The 26,142-nt window shown below is 43.1% G+C and overlaps 1 protein-coding gene across 1 annotated transcript in view; it reads left to right on the top strand.

Moving 5' to 3' along the window:
• LOC144828042 (lipoxygenase homology domain-containing protein 1-like) overlaps positions 1-26,142 on the top strand; it is a 224,298-nt gene that overhangs the window by 74,256 nt on the left and 123,900 nt on the right. The window lies entirely within an intron of this gene.

Here is a 26,142-nt window from a genome sequence, read left to right as displayed (position 1 = left end):
GTCAGTTTAAGGAATGCCTCTGGGACCCATTCGACCTGCTTTCCGCTTGGATTCATAACATCTGAACAGGAAATGCTTCAATTTCATATTAGCAATTGCTAATTGTAGCACTTCTATAGGGCAGCATCACCAAGAATTGGTGAAGAGAGGTAATGGGCGCGACACAGGAGCACAAAGCTAAAAACAGGAAAGGGAAAATACTACCAGAAGAAGCAACAAGGTAAAAATAAAAACCATGTGCATTTTGCATCTGGCTTTCACTTCACAGTAAAATTGCAAAATGTTTGCACCTGGCCCTTTTTTCAGAATCCCACCCAGATTTGTACCTTATGGTGCTGAAGCCTCTTTTATTTATATTACGACTCTATGCACGTGTACACTGTTTACCAGTGATAAAATGCTTGCGCTCTCTCCTTCCTACAGGGTAAAATTAGCTTACACCTAATTAGCATATTTAATTTACTTGCAAGTCCCTAGCAATGTTCCCTCTAATTATTTCTCTTGGTGTGCGGCAGCACAGAGCCGTGTGCTTTATTTTCTGAGCTGTGTGCAAAAATGAAACTCAACAGGAACCACAATGCGAATGCGAATAAGCATGCTACACTTAAGGTTGATTGGGGGCAACCTTTGTTTCAATTTTTTAAAGAAATGGTCTGAAAGGTAAATATTTATCTATGATTTATCTTGCTAAAAGCGACAGGTTTTTCAGAAAAGTCTAGGTCAGGTGGTATTTTCTGAAAATATTCCAGTATTTCTTGACCTGACAGCACACCTAGAAGATTTATTGTTCTGAGACAGAAAATGTCTTTATGTACATTGTCATTTATTTGTAGAGTCAAACACACAAAACCGGTCTTGAGTTGCTTGTTGTCCAGTTCAGAGAGGATCATACTTGGCAGTTCGGGCTGTACTGTTCATATTGGAATAGTGTCAAGATTGATTTGTATATGATTGGGTCTAGGCATTGTGGGGAAAAGAATGATGAGTTGGAATTCCAACTGAGAGATTGCTAGATCCCTTGCTCACTGTGCCACCGGAATCAAATTACACTACACTGTAGAGCAGCAATCAGGAGATACTGGTCCTGGGTTGCTTGTGTACCGGTTCAGAGAGGACCTAGCTTGGCAGTTCGGGCTGCACTATTCCTATTGCAGAAGGGTCAAGACTGACTTGTATATGGCTGGGTCTAGTCTGAGGTGGAATGGTGGGGAAAAGGAATTATGGGTTGAATGCTACACCGAGCACTTGCCAGTAGTTAGACCTATCGCAAGCATCTTTCCCATTGGTGTTTGTGTGTTTGATTTATTTGTAGAGTGCCAGATGCTGCTCAGGTGCATGGTGGAACCTTTAAGTAGCACATGATTAAACATGCTAATCTGCGAAATTAAGCCATGTTTTAAAGCAAAAGAAATCGCATTCCATCATATATGCCTTGACATGAAATGTAATGGCTATTTAATGTACTATGACAGAAAAAGTCCATCAGAATTCTTGTGGCAGGAGAATACATCCATCAGTATTACCATGCCACAGAATAAGTCAATCAGAATTTCTTTGCACTTTCAAGTTATTTTGCCCCACGACCAGTGCAGAGAAACAACAAGCGGTCAGCAGAGTTATGTGTAAATATCTAACATGATAAGCTTGTGAACATCTAATCAAAATATGCAAAGCAGAGATAATGTGTCTGCAAGCGTTTGACACATGATTCCAGCACTTCAGTTACTTCTTTACCAAACAAGTCTCTGTGGTCAGCTATCTCCAGCATGTAAACTTAGCCATACCCACATATGTGCCCATGTTATTGCCACAGTTCAAAACCTGGAGCCGATGCTAATTCTTTTCAGGCCCTGGTTCTCCTGGATCTGTCCGCTGCCTTTGACACGGTCGATCATACCATCTTGATCGATCGTGTTGAGGATGCGGGCATTCGGGGATGCGCCTGGCGTGGATTACCTCGTTTTTGGAGAATCATCAGCAGGCGGACCAGTTGGCGGGCTTCTATGCTGCTCCGCGCTCTATCACCTGCTGTGTTCCCCAAGGGTCGTCTCTCTCTCTCCTCTTCTTGTCAATCTCTATATCTTTCCTCTAATCTCCGCTCTTCAGAAATTATATGTCACGGTGTTCAATTACGCCGATGACCTTCAACTCATTTTCAATATTTCTTGTCTTCCTTCTTCTGCTCTTAACTTTCAATCAAGCATGACCTTTATCAGTGACTGGATGAATCTCAACCATCTTAAACTTAACCCCGATAAGACCGAGTTGGTGCTTACCGGTGGGGCCTCCAGTCCCTGGTCTTCCTCTTTTTGGCCCTCTTCTTTGGGCTCCCCTCCCTCTCCTTCTGCTTCTGTTAAAACCCTTGATGTTAGAGTTAGCAGTGGTCTTTCCATACACTCTCAAATTAGTGCGGTGGTGTTATCCTGCTTTCTCAAGCTACGCACTATATGTAAAGTTTCTTGTTTCTTTTCTACTGCAGCATTGAAACTTATCCTATTAGCCATGGCCATACCCCGTTTGGATTACGGAAATGATCTGTATGCTGGTATTCCTGCATACGAGCTCCGCCGTCTCTAACTAATCCAGAACCAGGCTGCAAGGTTAGTCTATAAATTCCACCAACAAAAAGTAGCAGTGGGTCAAAGGAGCTAACTTGTTATGTATCTGTGTGGAGAAAAAAGAATAATTTATTCAAGAACAAATGAAATCGTGCCTAAGGTATTCCTTCAATGTGAAAGAATTCCCATCAGTCATCGACCGAGACCGCCTTCATCATCTGGGATCCTTCACACTCTGAAGGTAACATACCCACAGCAGATAGGCAGATGTCTTGAACCTAGTCTGAAGTGAGTATACCAGTGATAGATAGTGAAGTATGGGAGTGTGTCTGTGGACAACTGAGTAGCAGGGCAAACTAAAGTGAAAACGTGAATCAGTGAAAAGTGGGATACAATAAAATTGGGTGGTGACGGGGGAAAAAAACTTTATTCTGCACCCCTTCAATCCCAAATCAATAAAAACAGTGCAAATAGTAGTTTAAACAAATGACTACTAATGAGTATCTTAGGTCGACATGTTTCTGCAGTCGAACAGAGCCACGTGGTCTCCAGCTGCTTCTTCAGGACCATTAATGCTACTGCTATATAAAAAATAATAAAAAAGGAATGATATCACCTGAAAGTGTGATATATTTTCGTCCTCCTGACTTCACCGTTCAATGTAGATGAAATGGTCCGTTGGACAAAATCCCAGATACATAAAAAGAAAGACAGACAGACAAACCACAATCAATATCTGTGGTATATTTGGATCTATTAACCCATTTCTTAAGTCAGCTTGTACATGCCAGCCACACTGGGCAAACATGTCTGCCCCATGTATACATTGATTACATGCTCACTCACCTTTGCGGCAGGAGGGAACAGCCCCACCTCACCTGGCTTCAGCTCAGGTACATGGAGCACCGCTCTGGTGGAAGGAAAATAGAAAAAGGGCCATTTGTGCTGTGGGACATTGTTTCCCTGAAGCAACTGTCATCTCCCAGTCACTCACGTCACCATAGGGTACTTATAAACCTCTCACAAAATCACACTTATGATAGCGACTTCAGCATGTAAGAGCCCTGATGCAGCTTGATCATGGGTATGTTCCTTACTGTCACAGGTATAATACTGCACCCAGTGTATTTAGTACAGTAAGCAAACAATCGCAATCTCGTGTCCACTATTTACGCGATTGCATAGAGGGATGGATCTCACAACCAACGCCCATTTGAATAAACCAGGCGCTCGGTGCAATGTTATCCAGATACCACTGATGACTAAACGTATATTCAGCTTGTTCTTTGAAAATAGAAATATCGGTCATAAGCTCGGTCATACCTTCGGCAACATATAATTTAGTTACGCTTTGCCGCCCATTTAGGTTAGCCGTAATCCTATGAGAAGTGAACAGACGCTGCTTAGAAGGGTATGACCCCTACTCACCTGCCCGTCGGTACCCCGGACGTCCCTCTGGGCTGTCTAACGGGGACATACCGACGCGGTGTACTCGCGGCCATTATATTCCTCAACGTGTAACGTTGCTCATGCATATGACGTCATCTTTTCGTCCCGCATTCGGGTAGATGGGTAATGTAGTTCCGTACCCGATCCACTCTCTCAATGCGTCTCCGCTTCGATTTTAGTAATTAAACTGTGATTTCATAGGCAGAATATAGGGACTGACTATGAAATTATTGTGCTTAAACTGGAGACGAGGTCATGATAATAATAGCTCACATTTCTTTCAATATGACTCGTTACACCCCTCTTATCAGAGATTGAATCAGCCAACCTTATTGACACAACCGGACCTCTTGTATCAGGCATCTCAGAAACCTGTTTACAATACACACAACAGGTAGATATATACATAGTTGAAGCGGGATAAGTGATGCCACCCTAGAGCGCCATCCAGGGGATCTCTTCATTCAACCCTACTTTATCAGATTAGAGCCTGAATAACCATTTTTGTTCACATCTTAACAGAAAGGCACTAATGTCCGTTACCTGGGATGGGATCAGTGGTTGGTCTAATACTGTCCAGTGCAGGTCAGGAGGCAGATGTCCCACCTCTATGAAGTGGTTTGTAAATCTAGTAGCTTGTTTAGAGCATCTGATCGAGCCCTTGTGCTCTGAGATGCGCACCTTTACCTTTCTGGTCGTCATCCCCACATATTTTTTGTTGCAGGGACATGTGATAAGGTATACAAGGTTCACGCTGTTACAATTGGTGAATCGTCTGAGCTGCCATGGTCGATCAGTGCCAATATCAATGTTGTAAGTCTTTGATGTTTGTGGGCAGGCTGCACAGTTTCCACATGGGTAATGACCCGTAACGGCTGGCAGGTCCCAGAGTGTCCCTACTGCTCGGGGAATAGTATTTTTTGGTCTTGCATCAACCAGTTGATCCCTCAAACTCTGTCCTCTTTTAAGGAGGCGGCAGTGTGTCAGTGCCAGTATTCAGAATCCTCCAGTGTTTCCTTACAATTTTCTGAACTTGATTCGATTGTGTACAGAAGGTGTTAACACAGGTAATCCATTCTTGTTTGGGCTTAGGGGGCAAAAGTTCTAGCAAGCTCTCCCTATTGTTGTTCGAGGCCCTTTTCTTCGAGCTACGAATCAAGCGTTTAGGATACTTTTTATCCACCAGGTTCGCGGCTAAAGTCCTAGAATTAATCTCAAAAGCGGACTTTGTGGAACAATTCCTCTGTATTCGAAGGAATTGCCCATAGGGCAGATTATCCCTAAGTGCCTTGGGGTGGCAACTTTCATAACTCAAAAGGGAGTTCCTGGCCATGGCTTACAATACAATTCAGATTGTAGACCAGTTGTTGTTGATGTAATGAGTAAGTCTAGGAACGCCAGCTGGTGTTCATCAAATTCAATTGTGAATTTGAGGAACCGGTTCCTCTCATTTAGCCAAGTGTGAAAGATCTGAAGCTCCTCCACTGTCCCACGTCAGGCAACTAGAACGTCATCTATGGAACGTTTCCATAATCGCAGACACCCTAGATGGGGATTGGTGTCTGCGAAAATGTGATCCTGCTCAAACCTGTGAACATACAGGTTAGCGAGACTGGGGTCAAAAACGCTGCCCATACTGGTCCCGCTAACCTGCAGGTAGATTGACTCTTCAAACTGAAAAACCAAATTCAGACCCTTGAAGGCCAAATTAGAACAACAATTTCAGGCAAAGTGTTCTCAAAGAATCAGGATGAGGGGAACAAATCAAGCAAAGAGTTTAGAGACTCCATTCTCTTTAGCAAACTAGAAAAAATCAAAAAAGACCTCGCCAAATTCTCCACTGAGAAGGTGTATCCCTATACAAGTGATACATATGTACCCGTGCCATTTAACAAAAACGGACGGAAAGGGGGATCAACGTATGGCACATCTAGTTCGGAAGACGGGTCAAGCGATTCAGATTCCTCCAGTCGTTGGAAGACACAGAATGGATATAGGGGCAGAGGAAATAACAGGAGGAACTGGAGAGGCTACCACCAACATTTTGGCCAACCGCAATTCCCTCCCTGGTGGCAACCGACACCTTGGGGACCACCCACTTATTCCCCTGCCGGGGGACCTTTTGGCCCACAACAGTTCTACCCAGACTACAACCAACAGTCTTTTTAGGGTCAGGCCAAGGGCGGTCGAGGGGACGACGGAGGGCACAACAACAGGGCCAGGTCCGTTGGAATCTCCCTCCACAAACAACGGATCTGAGGAACGGGAAGAAGATCCCCCAGGAGCAACCAGGGACGTCGATAGGGCAAGCCTCGTAATTAACTTAAGTTCCCACGTGCTCACAGACATGGAGGAACAAGTCCTCAATAGAGGGCTGGGGTTTGTCACTACCAACACAGGAGACCCGTTTCTTGCCCAGATCGAGATGGGAATTTTTTTCCGCAAAAAAAGGTTACACTATCTGTTTGCGAATAAACATGATCACATCATTGAGACATCTGCAACTGAAGAGAACACTGGCCTTAAGAGGCCTTCTACCTTTAACCCTACAACTGTTGGCCTTCCAGCGAAGGTTTTGGCCTTCGAGGAAGCAGTGGATCACGATTTGAGAGAATTGTATCAACAACACCAAAGTCCCTTCATTATTTTGTCAAGAAAGGAACAAAAGGCAGTAAGAGTTTTAGCCAATAATGAGGCAGTGGTAGTAAAGCCAGCGGACAAGGGCGGAGCCATAGTCCTTTTGGACTCATGTACTTACCGCAATGAGTGCTTGCGCCAACTGAACGATACCAAGGCCTATCGTAAACTCACCACAGATCCCACCGAAAGACTTACGATGGTGATCGGACACATAGTAGAGGAAGCGGTGGCTGAGGGTTGGGTTAATAGCAAAGAGGCTCAATACCTCTGCACAGAGAACCCCAGGATGCCATATTTCTATGTACTGCCAAAAGTACATAAAGCGCAACATCCACCCCCTGGACTCCCCATTATATCGGTCATAGGTTCACTGTTAGAACCTTTATCCACCTTCGTCGATTTCTTCCTGAAACCACTAGTCAGGGAAATGCCAACGTTTTTAAAGGATACCAAAGATGTGCTTAGAATTCTCCCTGACATAGAGTTCGACAGAGATCTAGACATATTAGTGTCTTTTGATGTTGAAAGTCTATACACATCCATCCCCCAGACTGAAACGCTGGAGGTTATTGAGGGGCTCCTAGCAGAAAAAGACCTGAACTCCATTACCCCGGTAAGATTGATCATGACATTAGCCACCCTGGCGATGACTTAATATTTTTTTCAGTTTGAAGAGTCGATCTACCTGCAGGTTTGCGGGACCAGTATGGGCAGCGTTTTTGCCCACAGTCTCGCTAACCTGTATGTTCAGAGGTTTGAGCAGGATCACATTTTCGCAGACACCAATCCCCATCTAGGGTGTCTGCGATTATAGAAACGTTACATAGATGACGTTCTAGTTGTCTGGCGTTGGACAGTGGAGGAGCTTCAGATCTTTCACACTTGGCTAAATGAGAGGAACCGGTTCCTCAAATTCACAATTGAATTTGATAAACACCAGCTGGCGTTCCTAGACTTACTCATTACATCAACAACAACTGGTCTACAATCTGAATTGTATCGTAAGCCCATGGCCAGGAACTCCCTTTTGAGTTATGAAAGTTGCCACCCCAGGGCACTTATGGATAATCTGCCCTATGGGCAATTCCTTCGAATACAGAGGAATTGTTCCACAAAGTCCGCTTTTGAGATTCATTCTAGGACTTTAGCCGCGAACCTGGTGGATAAAAAGTATCCTAAACGCTTGATTTGTAGCTCGAAGAAAAGGGCCTCGAACAACAATAGGGAGAGCTTGCTAGAACTTTTGCCCCCTAAGCCCAAACAAGAACAGATTACCTGTGTTAACACCTTCTGTACACAATCGAATCAAGTTCAGAAAATTGTAAGGAAACACTGGAGGATTCTGAATACTGGCACTGACACACTGCTGCCTCCTCTTTTTGCCTTTAAAAGAGGACAGAGTTTGAGGGAACAACTGGTTCATACAAGACCAAAAATTACTATTCCCCGAGCAGTAGGGACACTCTGGGACCTGCCAGCCGTTACGGGTCATTACCCATGTGGAAACTGTGCAGCCTGCCCACAAACATCAAAGACTTACAACATTGATATTGGCACTGATCGACCATGGCAGCTCAGACGATTCACCAATTGTAACAGCGTGAACCTTGTATACCTTATCACATGTCCCTGCAACAAAAAATATGTGGGGATGACGACCAGAAAGGTAAAGGTGCGCATCTCAGAGCACAAGAGCTCGATCAGATGCTCTAAACAAGCTACTAGATTGACAAACCACTTCATAGAGGTGGGACATCTGCCTACTGACCTGCACTGGACAGTATTAGACCAACCACTGATCCCATCCCAGGTAACGGACATTAGTGCCTTTCTGTTCAGATGTGAACAAAAATGGATATTCAGGCTCAAATCTGATAAAGTAGGGTTGAATGAAGAGATCAACCTGGATGGCTCTCTAGATGGCATCACTTATCCCACTACAACTATGTATATATCTACCTTTTGTGTGTATTGTAAACAGGTTTCTGAGATACCTGATACAAGAGGTCCTGTTGGGTCAATAAAGTTGGCTGATTCAATCTCTGATAAGAGGGGTGTAACGAGTCATATTGAAAGAAATGTGAGCTATTATTATCATGACCTCGTCTCCAGTTTAAGCACAATAATTTCATAGTCAGTCCCTATAATCTGCCTATGAAATCACAGTTTAATTACTAAAATCGAAGCAGAGACGCATTGAGAGAGTGGATCGGGTACGGAACTACATTACCCATCTACCCAAATGCGGGACGAAAAGATGACGTCATATGCATGAGCGACGTTACACATTGAGGAATATAATGGCCGCGAGTACACCGCGTCGGTACCTCCCCGTTAGACAGCCCAGAGGGACATCCGGGGTACCGACGGGCAGGTGAGTAGGGGTCATACCCTTCTAAGCAGCGTCTGTTCACTTGTCATAGGATTACGGCTAACCTAAATGGGCGGCAAAGCGTAACTAAACTATATGTTGCCGAAGGTATGACCGAGCTTATGACCGATATTTCTATTTTCAAAGAACAAGCTGAATATATCTTTAGTCATCAGCGGTATCTGGATAACATTGCACCGAGCGCCTGGTTTATTCAAATGGGTGTTGGTTGTGAGATCCATCCCTCTATACAATCACGTAAATAGTGGACACGAGATTGCGATTGTTTGCTTACTGTACTAAATACACTGGGTGCAGTATTATACCTGTGACAGTAAGGAACATACCCATGATCAAGCTGCATCAGGGCTCTTACATGCTGAAGTCGCTATCATAAGTGTGAGTTTGTGAGAGGTTTATAAGTACCCTATGGTGACGTGAGTGACTGGGAGATGACTGTTGCTTCAGGGAAACGATGTCCCACAGCACAAATGGCACTTTTTCTATTTTCCTTCCACCAGAGCGGTGCTCCATGTACCTGAGCTGAAGCCAGGTGAGGTGGTGCTGTTCCCTCCTGCCGCAAAGGTGAGTGAGCATGTAATCAATGTATACATGGGGCAGACATGTTTGCCCAGTGTGGCTGGCATGTACAAGCTGACTTAAGAAATGGGTTAATAGAACCAAATGTACCACAGATATTGATTGTGGTTTGTCTGTCTCGCTTTCTTTTTATGTACCTGGGATTTTGTCTAACGGACCATTTCATCTACATTGAACGGTGAAGTCAGGAGGACGAAAATATATCATACTTTCAGGTGATATCATTCCTTTTTTATTATTTTTTATATAGCAGTAGCATTAATGGTCCTGAAGAAGCAGCTGGAGACTACGTGGCTCCGTTCGACTGCAGAAACATGTCGACCTAAGATACTCATTAGTAGTCATTTGTTTACATTACTATTTGCACTGTTTTTATTGATTTGGGGTTGAAGGGGTGCAGAATAAAGTTTTTTCCCCCTTCACTACCCAATTTTATTGTATCCCACTTTTCACTGATTCACGTTCTCACTTTAGTTTGCACTGCTACTCAGTTCTCCACAGACACACTCCCATACTTCACTATCTATCACTGGTATACTCACTTCAGACTAGGTTCAAGACATCTGCCTATCTGCTGTGGGTATGTTACCTTCAGAGTGTGAAGGATCCCAGATGATGAAGGGCGGTCTCGGTCGATGACTTATGGGAATTCTTTCACATTGAAGGAATACCTTAGGCACGATTTAATTTGTTCTTGAATAAATTATTCTTTTTTCTCCACACAGATACATAACAAGTTAGCTCCTTTGACCCACTGCTACTTTTTGTTGGTGTGATTGTTCAGTTAGGGGTAGTAGCATTGCCTGGTCGTTAAACTTCCCCAGGACCCTCATTCCTCCGTGTATCTTTATAGTCTATAAATTCCCCAAACACTACCATGCCACCCCATTGTTAAAAACATTACATTGGCTTCCGCTCTCTAAACGTTACCCATTCAAATTGGGATGTCTGATTTTTAAGGCTCTTACTGGCACAGCGCCTGCCTTCATCACTTCTAAACTTAAAGCTTACGTCCCCAATCAAGACTTGCTGTCTTCTTCTAAGCACCTTCTGTGCGTTTCCCGCTTCAGAAGGAAAAAACACGGTGGCATGAGTTTTTCTTTTTTGGCCCCTTCCTTCTGGAACAATCTTCTCCTCTGCATTAGGAAAATTACTTCCTATATGGATTTCCGCAGGGCCTTGAAGACTCAGCTTTTCACATCAGCATTCGCCGAATAGGCAGCACCCCCCTGCCCGCCACCCCCCCTTCTACTTCCGTCCTCAGCACCAAGAAACTGTTTGGTCTACGAGCGCTTTATAAAACTTTTAACTTTAAAACTTTTAACTTCTGTTTACATTGTTGAGACACACCTGTGCTATAATACTCTCTCAGATATGTTCTCGCTCACTCAATCAAACTAAGGCTTTCACTCATTTTATCTCTCGCTTGCTCACTTTCTAACTTACAACAAACACTCTTACCAGTGGAGGCTGGCAAAGATTGGGATTGGTGGGGCAGGAGGTGGGGATGGGGCGGAAGGAGGAATAGGAATGTAGAAAAAACAAAAAACACTTACCTCTGTCTCTCTTCCATCAGACTCGGGCAGAATAGCAACCACGAAGCACACCCAGGCTACCCTGATCAATCACAATGCTGCACTGCAGCATTGTGATTTGTAAGCACCCAGGCTCCCCTAACCAAACACAATGCTGCAATGCAGCATTGTGATTGGTCTGAGCGTGGGGGTTCGGTGCTCAGCCAGGGAATAGGAACCTGGGTATGTTCTCAACCCAGGCTGTAATGCAGCCTGCGAGGAGAACATGCAAAGTGCACATGAATGTTTGGCCGGGCCGAGAGGGCCGCCAAGCATTCATGTGCACTTGGAGTGGGCAAACCACTCCTTCCCTGCTCAAAGAGCTAAGCAGCCCTGCCCACCTGCAAAACAGTTGGAAACAATAAAATGATAATAACAAGTTACTATCATTTTATTTTTCCTTTCGTCTCAATGCTTCAAAGCACTGACTCTTACTCTTTCATACTTGCTTTTGCTGTTTTACTAACTGATTTTGCTCAGGCACTGAATATTATTGGGCCGCTAATTAGATTTCAGGTTTAAACTTCCACTTATACCTAAATCTGTATTATCATTCAGGAGGGTTTCCCTCTGGATTTTCACCCGGTATATCCTAGTAGGAATCGGGGGTTAAATACAGTAAAATACCTATTTGTGCATCACGGACTGCATAAAAAGGCAACATTTGCATATAGTATATGTGTTCCTTATTCAGAGGTCGGCAACTAAGAATTGGGTGCAAACTATGCATCTGCTAATTCCCACAGTCTGTGCAAAATATTTGGCAGTGGGTGTGCAATTTCAGTCTCTCACTCTCCTTCACTTCCAAACTTATTTCATTCTTTTTTTAACTTAGATATAACTCTGTCATACTTTCAACACAAAACACTTGAAAGTCCCCTATCAATCACACATATTTACTGAGTCATATGACTTCCTAACAACTAAGGAGATACATTAAAATTTTAGTACAACTCTATAGTCTAGGCTACTGCCCAGTGTTGAAAACTTCTTTAAAACGAACACTCACACATCTGCATAAAAACAAATCAGATCCCGGTGTGAGATGGAAATGTGGAAAGTCATCTCCTTGACAGCCGCGGCCCATGGAGGGAGTTCCATGGGGCAGGCAGGCAGGGCGGGCGGTGGTAAACACCGGAATATGGATGATTGCAGGTAAGTAAACAATTAAATTAAAAAAACGAATTTCATTGCGGGCCCTGCATTGCAAAATGCGATGCAGGGCGCGCGACTATTTCAGGTAAGCTTGCATTCAGGTCTCTAAGAAGAATTACCTGGCAACCTCCTAATGTCTCACTAGTACCTTCTGATAAATCTTCTGACATTGATAACATACAGTCCTAGAGATATGTATTTACTATCAGCCATTTATTTGGTGGTGGTGTACTTGAATGTCATCTAAATTCACCGACTGCTTCTCCCTGCAAATGGAGCATACTTACTCATTTCCACAAGTGACTCACTCATGCTCTGCCAGGTCTGCTGTCTTCATTATAAATATATAGGCTAAATAGTACAAGCCTGGTACAGAGTGTAGTACTATCGGAGAATGCTCGAGTTGGTATAGACCAGTGCTTAATTTGTGCCGGTGGTTTCCGTTGCTCAGCACCGGCCATTATTTGCACAGGGCCAGTGCTATAGAATTTTTCTCCTGTAAAAGGTGGAGACGATAATTATTAAATGTATATGTTATTATGACCCTATATGGGCAGCGCTATTCTGGAAGGCACAGATCCCATGTAGCGAAGTGTTGAGAAGATGCTCTCACCACATTTCTGTATGATGGAGGGTCACTCACTTCTGCCGAGGCTTGTAAATGGTTTACCTACACGTACCAGAAGGCCTTCTGTGTTTCGCTGGCGTCTTGGAAATTTGCCTATATAAAGCCGTGAATAGCAAGCATTTGCGCTTGCTATTCTGTTTCTGTATTGACAAGTAGGTGTTTCCCTTCCTGTAAGGGGGTCGCCCTTTGCAGTTGATCCTTTTCGCTAAGTGCACAGCGTGTTGGGATCAGGCTGCTGCACGTTCATTGGGAGCTGTACCTGCGGGACCTATTATGGCTTCAGTAGTGCTGGCACCTCGAACCTGCACGCCATTCTTTTCAGACCCCCAGAGCCTCTTTTGAGTGTAGTTGGCACTCCCTGTCCGAGCGAAAGGGGCACCTACTGCCTCCAGCAAGTCAGGTAAGCATACTGGCAGAGTGCCTGTAGCGTATGAAGTGTATTTGAGATTTATGAGATTTATGACTTTATGATTGCCAGAGCACGTTCCAGAAACTCGTGGTCATTGTTCACAATGTGGATTCTGCCTGTCACCACTGCACTAATCTCATGCCCCATGAATTAAGATCAAAGTGTCAACCTTTCATGTTAGAAAGAAATATGCATCTGATCATTATGGGTAAATTGCATAGTGAGAAATTGGAGAATCTGGTGTCATCCCCGGCTTCCCTGCTTGAACAAATTGTCATAGGCGAATACTTTTACCAAGCGAGCCACCTTCTTGATCATTATCACACATAAGAGCACCTTTAAACTCACAAGTTCAGGATGTGCGCTTCACAAAAACCTCTTTTGTCTTTGATTTATTAGCCTATAATGTTGCTCCATCAATAATTATCTAGGCCGCAATATAGGGTGCATATCACTGGAGCCAATGGTAGAAGTGGGTGGAGCTGACAACAGTGGGTGGTGGCCTCTTAAGAAACTATTTGAGCACCTCAACCTATTATTTTACAAATTGAGCACTGGTGTAGACTGCTCACTCTGAGGATTAACAGTTGCCTCCATCAGTGGGATAGTATAGCAGAGATAATGCTGAAGGATTCTCCACATGAGAGGGTTGAGCGCACTAACACCCGGGAGGGTATTTTGGTGGAGAGACAGTGGAGCTCCTTAAGGTTGAGAGGGATTCTGGCCATCCAGTTCTGAATGGTCTGCAGCCTTCTGGTGAGTTTTTTGTTGATCCCGACATAGAGGGTGTTTTCTTAGTCCATCTTGCTTGTGGACAATGGTGTGCGTGATGGTTTTCCTGGTGCTGTTTGGGAGCCATTTGAAACTTTTCCTCAGCATCTTCAGGGTATGGAAGCATGAGGTGGTGATGGCATTGGCTTAGAAGGTCATGTTGAGTTTGATGTTGATAATGATCCCAAGGTTCTCAGCGTGGGTGGTGGAGGAGGGTGTTGGTCCTGTTGATGACCAAGTGGAGTCTTGTTGATGTTCAGCTCCAGCCCCTTAGTCCTTATTCAGTTGGTGTTTTCAGCCATGCAGGCATTCAGCTTGAGCTGAGTAGTGGGCATCTTGTCTTTGAGGGAGAGAATGAGTTGTGTCATTGGTGTAGGAGAGGGTGTTGGTGTTCTGAGAGTGGATGATGCTGGCTAGAAGGATCATGTTTGCATTGAAGAGGGTCTGGCTCAGGCAGGATCCTTGCTTAGCCCACAGATGAGGTTGCAAGTGTCCGAGGTGTACAGTGTCAGGCTGGCTGACTGGATCCATTGGAGTGTATATCCTTGAATTTGGATGTCATGTAGGAATGGATTGAAAGGCCATGTTAAATGCTGGTGAGAGGTCCAGGAGGATGAAAGCCGCCAGGTCTCCTCTGTTGAGAGTCATGTGGATGTTACCTGTGGTGGCAATGAGGACAGTTTCTGTTCTGTGGTTTGGTGTAATATTAGACTGGGTGGTTTTGAGGGGTTTCTGGTCCTCGAGATTCAGTAAAGCATCTGTTGAATATTTTCTCTAAGCCTTTGGCTGCGAATAGTAGCAGGGGGGTCGGTCTGTAGTTAGCAAGTGTTGAAGAGATTGTGGAGAGAATTTTCAGCAGAAGAGGTGGTGGCATTCAGAATTGTATGAGCCTGGAGCGGATAGGTTGCAGCACTCTACGGGAGGAGTGGTGGAGGTAAGGGTCTAATGGGGCCCCAAAGTGGATACAACTTCATGGTGGTGGCAGTTTTTTCTGGGGGATGATGGGCCATGTGGGTATCATTGGTTCTTTGGATACGATTGGGAGGCACATGGTGAAGTCTGCCTTGTACGTTTGCGGATTGAAATTCTGTAAATTATGATGTTTTTGTTGCTAAAGAATTGAGAGAGATTGTTTCAGGGGTCCTGTGAGGAGGTGATTTAGTTGGAGGTGACCACATAACATTTCGTCAATATTAGCAATTCTAGGAAGTATGGAAGCCTCAACAAGCTAGTTTCATTCCCAGAGATTAGGATTCATGCCTTTAGCCTCACCTCAGACCCATGTTTTCCAAACTGTGTTTTGCGACCTACTGGTGGGTTCCAAGCAGATAATTGGGAGGGGTGGTTGCAAAAGTCCAAGCAATTAACAGAAAAGCCTTTAAATTCTGTATTTATCTTCTCACATTAACTGTGCTTCAAAGGCAGAGGTCAAATGTCAGGCTATATCTTCTGACAAATTGCTGCATGGGGATCTGGTTTTTACAAACTCCTCTGCTTTGCAGTCTGAGAAAGAAAAGTAAAGTGATCTATGGGACAATCTTGCTGTGGTACAGGGAGAGTGAAAGGAAAGGCTTAGAATGACATTTTTTGTAGAACACAGCAAAAAGGTAAGCATCTCCAATTTACGAACTGTACACACTCAGCAGTTAGGAAAGCAAATGATAAAGCACAAAGGATAAATATTCACTTAAAACCGATTTCCACACATTATCATTTGTGCGCAGTATCGTTTTAGCAGTAAAACTGTATATCTAAGCAAATTTAGTGGACATTTTAATGGAAAATGTGCTGGTCTGTAAATGACTGCGCACTACCACGCAATGCTTCAGTTACATTAAGAAATCACCCTCCTCATGGCCATTCAATTTAGGTGGGTTGCAAAGGTTTGTTGTTATAACAATTCGGTTGTGGACAAAAATGACTATTATTTATCAGACTAATTCACATTCGAGTCGGTGACTTCTGTGTACTGTGTTAGCCGGTATAAAGTTTTGGCATGAATTGAGTTGGCGTTTCCTTCTACATTCGTAGCCCACATGCTAGTTAGGTGAGATTGAGAGAAGGATGGTCGCTGCCTTAATTGTCCACCACTTGATAGGTGATAACTGTTGGTTGCCCTTTCCTTCATTATGCACCTTGGCTTTCGGTTCAGGGTCATGATTCTGAAACTGCAATCAACAGTTGTTAATTTTTTGAACGGAGCATCTTAACCACAGTTTAAACATACAGAGGGCAACAATACTTTTTGCCTTGTGTGTAAAATTGGCCTGCTGTATCTAGTCATCATCTTTCTGTGAGATAACTAACTGACTGGTATATTTCTTGTCATCTTAATTGAGCACATTTATGTTATTCAAATCTTGATATAGTGCACAACTCATCCTCGAAGGGACTTCTCGGCACTGAAATGGCAGGTGGATGTAGAGAAGCAACATTTAAAACAGCCAAGTTTTAAGGTGTTTTTTTTTATTTTACCAGAGTAGGGCATATCCGAATGAACAGAGGAAGTTTGTTCCAGTGGAGTGGAGCCAGATAGGACAAGGCTTGGCTTCCATATTTAGCAGTGCGAATCCGTCAGGGGTGTAGAAGAAACTGGTTACTTGATCGCAGATTCCTGCTTGGTACATAGGGGGAAGCCTGTATTTTAGGCATTTTGGGCCTAGCCCTAAGAGCAATTTATGAGTTAGGCAAAGCTGTTTAAACAGAGATCCTTTACAAATTGATAGCCAGTATAGTGCTTTAAGTATAGGGGCTGACGAGGATCTTGGAGGCAGGTTTTTTACCAAGCGTGTGTCAGTTTTTTTGGACAACGTGATGTTTTGATAGAAGAGATTCATTGAAGGCAAGGAACAAGGCATTCCTATAATCAAGGCAGCTGATGACTAGCACCTGGGTGAGGGTTCTGCGTGAGCTCAGTGGAAGCTATCTGAAGATTTTTTCAAACATAAGCATGATGCCAAACAGGTGCCATGTATGGAGGCAATCTGGTCTGGCATTGATAGCTGAAAGTCTAAAATTATGCCTAGGTTTTTTGAGGTTTTAGCGGGCAAAGAAGTGGGGCCCAGTTCTGCTGGCCACCAATTTTCTGGCCAGAAACTCTGAGCTTTGCCAAAAATACTATTTCTGTTTTGCCCCTCTTAAGTTGGAGACAGTTTCAAGAAAATCCAGATGGCTATCGCCTTCATCCTTGTAGAGAATCTCTGTATGACATTTTCCAAATGTTATTAGTTGGGCTAGGTGGGCTACATAGACATTGAAAAGTGTAGGGCTTAAGGAGGAACCTTGAGGGTCTCCTTTATTGAGGGAATGGTCCTGGAATCGAATGTACCCATGGAGACTGTTTGGACCCTATGATTGAGGAAATCTACCAACAAGTCCATGGCTTGTCCCTCGATGCCTATCTATTAGAGGTGCTGTAGCAGCATTGACTGTGAGATGGTATGAGTGAAGGTGTGTCTAGGGGTTGGCACCTTGATGCCTCCCCTTGTTTACAGTATTGCATGCTACTTGCTTAGCCAGACCTGGGTCTTGTTCCTGATCGCCTGATATATCTATATTGCCCGCATGGCTCTCACTAACTGGTTTAGGCAGATGACATCCCCAACTTTGTTTACTCTCACCTACCTGTAAACATATATCTCTTTTATTGATTATTTATTTTCTATTTTATTAACTTTGATATGGTACTGCTAAATTGTACATTGTTGACAGAGCACTGTGTAGTAACAATTACATTGGCAGAGAAAAACACAATGGGGAAATTTAGTAGTGGACAAACATCATAGTTTAGAGAATCATTCCAATGAAGAAAATCAACATTAAGGGTATATCAATTATACCTGGATGAAAACATAGGTATAAGTGCTGAAAACAGTACGTAAAGTATATCATTGGTGTTTCAGGTGAAAGGCCATATATAATAAACTAATGGTGAATCGCAACCAGGTGAAAATGGTGAAAGTAGCTTCAGGATGGTTATGAAGTAAGTGTTCAGGTCTTGCTTGAAATCAGTTGTCTATAACCTTACATTTAATAATCTGGATTGTGAGAGCAAGTCTTAAATCCATTGGGAAGGTCTTTGAAATAATCTGGGGCATTTCCTGAAAAGGAGCCCTGTTGTTATTTTACTATCAACTCCACCTGGGAATCCAGTGCTTTGACTACACGGTCCCCTTTTTGACATCCAGCCATCGTATCATCCCTCAATCAACATTTTCACATCCTCGTGAGTAAAATAATTTAATTACCTGTGCAAATACCCCAGCTGTTTCAGGCTGCACTTTTGACATATTGATCAAATTATTAATAGCAATTGGTAAAAAATTTAACTGATCATTCTTTTATTTGAGCTTACACCATTAACATTTTACTACAAATGAAGATAACTCCCTCCCCTTTGCCGCAATAAATGAAGCTCTACATAAAACACATGCTGAATATTATTCAAACTATTGTAATGACTCAATTTTAAAATGTTTGGTGCAATTGTTCACAAGAAAATACGTTCAAAATATTAGTCCTAATTAGTATTCAATCAGGACTCGAGGGCATTGTTAAAGTGCCTCTGTCAACAATTCTGCCATAAGGTTGGGTGTGGGTAATACTCCAAACATATTTGAATGTCACAGAACAACTCTGCAGATTTATCTAGTTAACAGTGCATTTAAGTTAGCTTAGGTTTGCATAATAAATGCATCTAAAACGTCATGCATTTTTTAAGCTGTCACATACGCAATAGAATCTGAGCTTTTCTACCCCCATGCTATTGTTCAGTGGTCAAGTCCGATCATCCCCCAAAAAATAATTTGACTCACAAAGAAAATACCACTGTGGCTAGGTAATAACTTGCACCAAGTCAATGCCTTAGAGAGATGTCAGTGGTCGTCCAAAATAGGGATCTTAAAACTGTGTAACAAGTCAAGTCAAACAATCTTTATTTCGACCGTTAAGGTCATAAAAGATGAGCAAGTAAACAAACATTAGACCATTAACAATAAAATCGTGTGTTAAAAATAATTCATCAATGTTAAGATCCATAAAATCATTTAGTAGGTTTCAGAAATGCCTTTTTAGACTAAAATCATTTTCATAATTTCAAATGTGCATTTTTAAACTGATTTAGGGACAAATTGTCCGTGGCACGTTAGAATCCCTTATAATTTTTGCACGGACTCTCCACATTGCCGTCAGAAATTTCGCCATAACGAACACTGTTGGAGGTGCAAGGTCAGTTTTAAGGACTCTGTAGGCTGGGGCATAAGTTCGAAAGCCCAAGTTCCTTAAGTACGGGATGAGCCAGTAGCTCCTAATTTTGCTGTAAGCTTTACAAAATAAGACCACGTGGACGTCACTTTCAAGCTTGTAATTGCACGCAGGGCAGTTGGGTGAGACCAGGTTACCTTCCCAGTTTTTAGTGAGCGACCTCAGCGGTAAGGAACTGTATCTCCATTGTAGAAAAATTTTTCTGACGTGCACAGGGGACATTGCATCAAGGACATATTCAAAGCTATAAGAGTCTTTTATTTTAGTGAATATATCAGTTAGAGAGCCCTCCCGGATTGAGCTGATGGACCTTTTCAACATAAAATCATGGAAAAGTTTAGAGAGTGCTTTCCGGGGAACCTTGCTGACGTTACTTCAGGACTGTTCCATAGCTCTGGGACTCCAAGGGTCATACACATGTCTCTAATATACTTGAGCCATTGAATTTTAGACACTTGTATCGTTCTGAGGAGCTCCTGTAATTCACTTCTATAGTGGCCCAAGTCTTGACTACTCCACAAGCGCCTCCAATAAGTCAGTGGTTTCAGGCTCAGTTCTTCGCTGATTGGGCACAATGCCAAATCCATTCTCAGCGGAAGGAGTGGAGTGCTCGAAGGAAGGGCCGTCAAGTGTCTAATGAAGTTGTTCTCGGCCACTTGTATGGAGTGAAGTGGTGTGTGTCCCCATAATTCAGCCCCATAAGTTATGCCTCCTCGTGCTTGGGCCTTGTAAATTTGTATTGCTGGTGCCAATGGGCGTAAGGGGGATTTTTTTGCGATTCTTGTGATTGCGCCCGCCCTCTGGATTAGTTTAGTGGTTGCTTTTCTTTTGTGTGGCACCCAGGTTAGATTTTGGTTGAGTATTATGCCCAGATACTCAATCACTTGAACTCTCTCCAGAGATATTGATCCCAGACGTGGGTTTGGGCAGCTTTTATGCTTATGGCTCAAGGTCATAAATTTGGTCTTCGCTGGGTTTTTTTCTAATCCCCTTTTATTACAGAAGTCCAATTGTCTGTGTGGAGCCTAATGAGAATCTGGAGAATATCTCCCGGAACGCCCATGTCCTCTAGTACCGCCCACAACCTGGCCCGAGGGACCAGGTCGAAGGCGGCACGGAGGTCCACAAAAACTGCGTACAGTGAGCCCTCTTCTAAGTATGCAGTTTTCCAGAATAGAATATTTAGTCTCAGTATTTGGTCCACTGTTGAGACACCCTTTCTGAAGCCCGCTTGAAGGGGGCTCAAGATCTCTGTCTCTTCCATCCAACATTGCAACCTGTCCAAGATCAACCTTCCAAACAACTTTTGGCTAACATCACTGAGGTTAATCGGGCGATAGTTGGCGGGGAGCAGAGGCGAGCCCTTTTTATATATCGGTACTACCTCTGCTCCCAGCCAAGTATCTGGTATGCCCATTCCCCCCAGCACTGCATTGAATAAAACCATCAGGTATGGAGCCCAGATCACAGGTTCCTGCCTAAAGAGGTCACCTGGGATCCCATCTAATCCAGGGGCTTTTCCAGATGGCAACCCCGACATGGCCGTCTCGATGTCTTTCAGGCTAAAAGGGGCTGGTATATTTGTGGTGGTGATACTAGCTACAGATATCTCTGACTCCTCAGCCTCGGGGGCGTATAGGCCCTGGAAGTGATCCTGCCAAACATTGGCTGCAATGTTTGGTTCAATTGCAGATGGAAGTTCCCCAGTCCCATTATGACTGGCACAACCATGTGCTCATTCACAGACCTCCAGGGCGTCTTTGACATGCATAAACATCAATTATTTAAACATTTACAGTTAACACAGGCTCCACATCCTCTCATTAATGACCTGACAGAACTGATTTTAATACCTTTGAGGCAAAACTGCTGCCTGGAGTTATTGGTCGGGGAAGATCTCTACTGTATAACGATTGTCGGTGAAACACACAACAGGCACCTTTGACTCTCTTAGAAACGGGAGGGAGATTTGGGGTTTCTCGCTGTGGAAAAATGTCAGGCAGCCAGAATGGCTCCAAGAGAGATCCCTAGAGCTAACCAATTTTGCATCATTCAACTTAAATATCTACATTGGGTATATTTGTTGCACCATTAGCTGTTTCATATTGTGAAATTCTACTCGTACTATTGCCTAAGATAAAGGGACTAACCTAGAGACTCTATACATTCAACATGGCAATGCCCCCGGATTAGACCATTCTGGGTGGGAGTGAAATGCATATTTCAGGAGGTGGCTGGATAGCAACTAGACCAGGATCCAAAACGAACTCACCTGCACTCCCTAAAGTGCATCCTAGTTCACTTGGAAATTAGAAAACTGGCAAACTGCTTGTCCCTCTAAGAAAAAGTTCCAAAAACAGGCACACCATAGAACAAATAACTAATCACACATGCGCCAAAATTAAGCAAGTTGTTAATTCATATTGGGTAAACTGTGGAGTCATGGATCCGGGATAAAACTTTGATAGCGCCTTCTATTTTGCAATCGTACATTTCCTTGATGTTATACCACAGATATCATGCACAAATAATCACAGTGGCCCCAGTATGTTTATTACAGAGCTCAGGAAATCCTGAGTAAATTAGCTGTTACAGAATGTACATGGTTGCCATGCTATGGTTAAAACATAGATTACTCTTGAATGACATTCTGCAATCTCTTTATAAATTCATGCTTCTAGTATCCTGGACAGGCATCTTGGAGCACTTGTCACAAAACACTGGCAACAGAACCCTTTCCTCAGAACACTCCCTTCAGAACAGGCACCATGGAACAATCGTCAAAAAAGAGGGGTTTTGGGACCTGGGGCCGTTATTCAAATAGGTCCTGCATACAGGGCTCCTAGTTAACTGTGCTACAAGGGGTGTGCAGTTCCTAATGGGTCGGGGAAGACACGTCTTTCTTCATGATGCCCTCACACACCCCGAAGGATGTCATGCTTCAATGCCCGACGGGCTCACCGTAAACGGGGCTCTTTGGCGGAGGTATTTTAGAAGAAGCTGTGGGGTGCTTGCGGGTGAGAGGGCAAGGGTAGTGCACGGGTGGTGGATATTGAAAAAAGTCTGGAGCAGTCCTAGTCTATAAGGATTAATATTTAAGGTAGTTCCAGCTTGGTTAAAAGTATGTGGATGCCCTATGTGGATGCAATGTTCCTAGAGGGCTATCGCTGTGAGATGGGTCGACATGTTTTGTGCATTTATTGCTCCTAACGAGTCTTGTGGCACTTCTTCAGGACCTATGTAAATGCGTGGTGCACTACTAGAAGTCTGGTTCCAAAATGATTGGGTAGTGACCAGACAACATAGAGTGGCGCCCTAGAAGACCTATACTGGGCGGCAGAGGAAGACCCTCAGTATAAAGGTCTATGGCCTGATGGGGGAAGTAACAGAGCAAGTTGTTGCTCTGGAGGGCTGGGTAGACAGCAACTAGCTGTGATCCTACCCTCGCTCTGGGCCCCTTGCGAGGGTAGGATCACAGCTATGTTGTCTGGTCACTACCCAACAATTTTGCACTACCCTTGCCCTCTCACCCGCACGCACCCCACAGCTTCTTCTAAAAGATCTCCGCCAAAGAGCCCCATTTACGGTGAGCCCGTCGGGCATTGCAGCGCCGGCCCGATGAGGAGCAAAGCCCAATGATGATGCATGACATCCTTTGGGGTGTGTGAGGGCATCACGAAGAAAGACCTGTCTTCCCCATCCCCTTAGGAAATGCTTACCCCTTGTAGCACCATGGAACAATCGCCACAGAACACTCGCCACTGAACTGTCAAAAAAGCACATTAGCTATGATGCATTCTTCACAGAACACTCACCCCAATTAAGACACTACTGTTCATTCACCAAACAGCCCTTGTCACAGAACTATTGCCACATTGTAGCAGACTGATGACGTATTTAGTCCAAGAGACCCGGTACACTATATGTATAAAAGACTCCTTCTTTATTACCAAAAAAACACCTTTAACAATGGAACCACATTGGGAAGTCAAGGAAACACATGCAACTGACTCTCAAAGCCTGAGAATACCAGTACTCACCAAGCATTCCATCAGAACATAATATCGTGCACCTAGAGTAACACTATGTAAAGGATACATAGCAATATAGTTAACTTCGCACAAATATTACATTACCCCCTTCTATGAACAAACAAAATTAAATTGAAACAGAACAGATAATTAGGGTAAATCATAGTCTTGCAGTTTAACAGGTATCTTAACAATGCATGAGGTAAAAGTTCTGAAACACCCCCAATCACTAACTGCATTTTCACAGGAATAATTGCATTCATCAACACTAGCAGTACCACTATGGGAAGAACAAACCTCTGTTTCTCCACTAGCAGAAAATGAGTCATTAGCCTGCAATTATTTTTATTGAAATCATGACCAGACAGATCAGTCGTCAGTTTAGAGTGAGATTGTTCCACATTAGAACAAGTGCAACAATAAATTCCTGCCTGAGTTACTGAAATAGGAACCACACTGTTACTGTTCAACCACTTTACTCTCTGTAAAAAAAACAGAAGCCTTACTCGTCTTCACCACCTTGACTGGCAAATAAATGTTGGTTGTCCTTTCAAAAGATTTCCAACTCAAAACCCAATTACCCACCAACATTTCATTCATTTTGACAATCTTTCTGCATTTGTAGTTTCTTTTTTGCACATTCTGTCTCCACCTCACTCTTTACACCATTTCCAATCCCCGGCTTACATTAAGAAATAGCACTCTGCAACCACAGCGGTATCAACTCCAATCTAAACTCTCTACCCCTTAAGTATTTAAGCAGTGAAGCACCTGCAGTAGACACTGGAGTAGTTAAATATGCCCAAACTTTCTCTTCAAGGAAAGCAGACACATCTAGACCCGCAGATAAAGCAGCCTGTACCCCTTCTTTCAAATGCATTTGGCCTTTTCAACTAAGCCATTATACGCTGGACTGTATAATGCAACTTGCAAATGCTTTATGTCAAACTTAGTCAAAGAAACGTTCATCTCCCTTGAAACAAAAATGCATATTATTTGTTAGTGACGATATGTGCTGGAGAAGGAAAATCCTTTCCAAAAACTGTGTAGCGCACGTGGTATTTGGAGATTCTACTAAAAAAACTTTGAAAAGTAATCCATTAGAACAATCAAAAATCTCTTGTCAGCTGGTAATAAGCTGAAATTAGCAGAGAAATGAAAAGCACCTTTGTCCCAAGGTCCCATTGGTAACAGAACAGGAAAAAGAGGCTTGGTTACAGTTGTCCAATGTTTGTCAGAAACTGCACACAAAAGACACTCCCCAATAAGACTAGTTACTTGTTTGTCCATAGTATGGCACCAGTAAACCTGGCAACATTTTTTACAAGTAGCTGAAATTCCCAGATGACCCTCATGTGCATTACTAAGAATATGTGCACGCACTGAAGATGGAGGTACAAACAACCCATTCCTTAGCCAAATCAACAAGTCAATTCCAATGAAACTTGATAAGAACTTCCAAGTATCATGAAAGATTTTACCCAGTATACCAATCCTCTGATATACTGAAAATCCTTATGCAGAACAACATAATCTGTTGTTGCTGTCATCCATTCATTTTTTGAGCTAATACCATTGCACCCAGAAATAGCATCCACCACTATAAATCCATTGTCATTGTCATCTTCCCAAGAATCAGAATAAGGTAATGGCAAGTGTAACAGACAATGTACTCAAAAGTTCTTGCTCCATTGTATATATTTTACAGACATGTCTTACTCTTGTAATTGTAAAAACTGTCTTTTAATGCTTTACCTAAGCCATTACCACATCAATGATACACCAACAGCTTATGATCAGTGCAAACATCATAAGCAGTTCCCCAAATGTATGACTGCATTTTTACACTGCCTAAAAACAGGCTAATGCTTTACGTTGAATTGAACAGTAATACACTTCCACATCTTTGAGCATCCGACAAGGCAATGTCTTTAACATCCACCCACTGACCAAAGACCGCACCAATCCGTTTAAGACTGCCATGAACAGTGATGAAAGACTTTAGACTAGGCACGTACAGACACTACACTGGAGCATTCAAAACTAAGTTCTTGATATTTTCAAATGACTTGTTGAGCTGATCGGACCAGTCAGATATACATTCCACTTTCTGAGTAAAGAGCTTACTGGCTGCACTGCTAGAGTATTTCCAGATAAAACTGCGCATAATATTTGCAAAAACCCAGAAAAGAGCCTAATGAATCTTTAGGAGGTGATGGAGGTGCTTTCTTAATCGCCTCAAAATGACAAAATCCCATCACCAGAAATTGTGTGACCTAGGTAATCAACCTGCTGAACCAGAAAATTGCATTTCTCTGTATTTACAGTCATACCTCTCTCATTTAAAATATAAAGAACTTGATCAAGAACTTCCAAATTTTCTTCCATACTTTTGGTAAATATCACACTGTCATCTTAGAATCGCAGAACATTTGCCAAACTTCCAGACAAGGAATGAATCATTTTCTGAAACACGCTAGCTGCCAATGCTAGACCAAACAGCAGCTGCAGATAATTAAAAGCACCATGTGGTGTAACAAAGGTAGTAAGTGCTTGCACATCCACACTTAAAGGAATTTGATGGCATACCGAGTGTAAATTTACGATGGAAAAGTACTTGACTTCCCCAATATTGGTAATCTTCTAAGGAATGTGATGCAAAGGGTAGCAAACCACAAACATATTCTCATTGAG

Source organism: Lissotriton helveticus, chromosome 4_1, assembly GCF_964261635.1.
Source record: "Lissotriton helveticus chromosome 4_1, aLisHel1.1, whole genome shotgun sequence".
Classification (NCBI taxonomy): Eukaryota; Metazoa; Chordata; class Amphibia; order Caudata; family Salamandridae; genus Lissotriton; species Lissotriton helveticus.
Note: the sequence above shows the minus strand (reverse complement) of the source record. Positions and strands in the feature narration are given on the sequence as shown.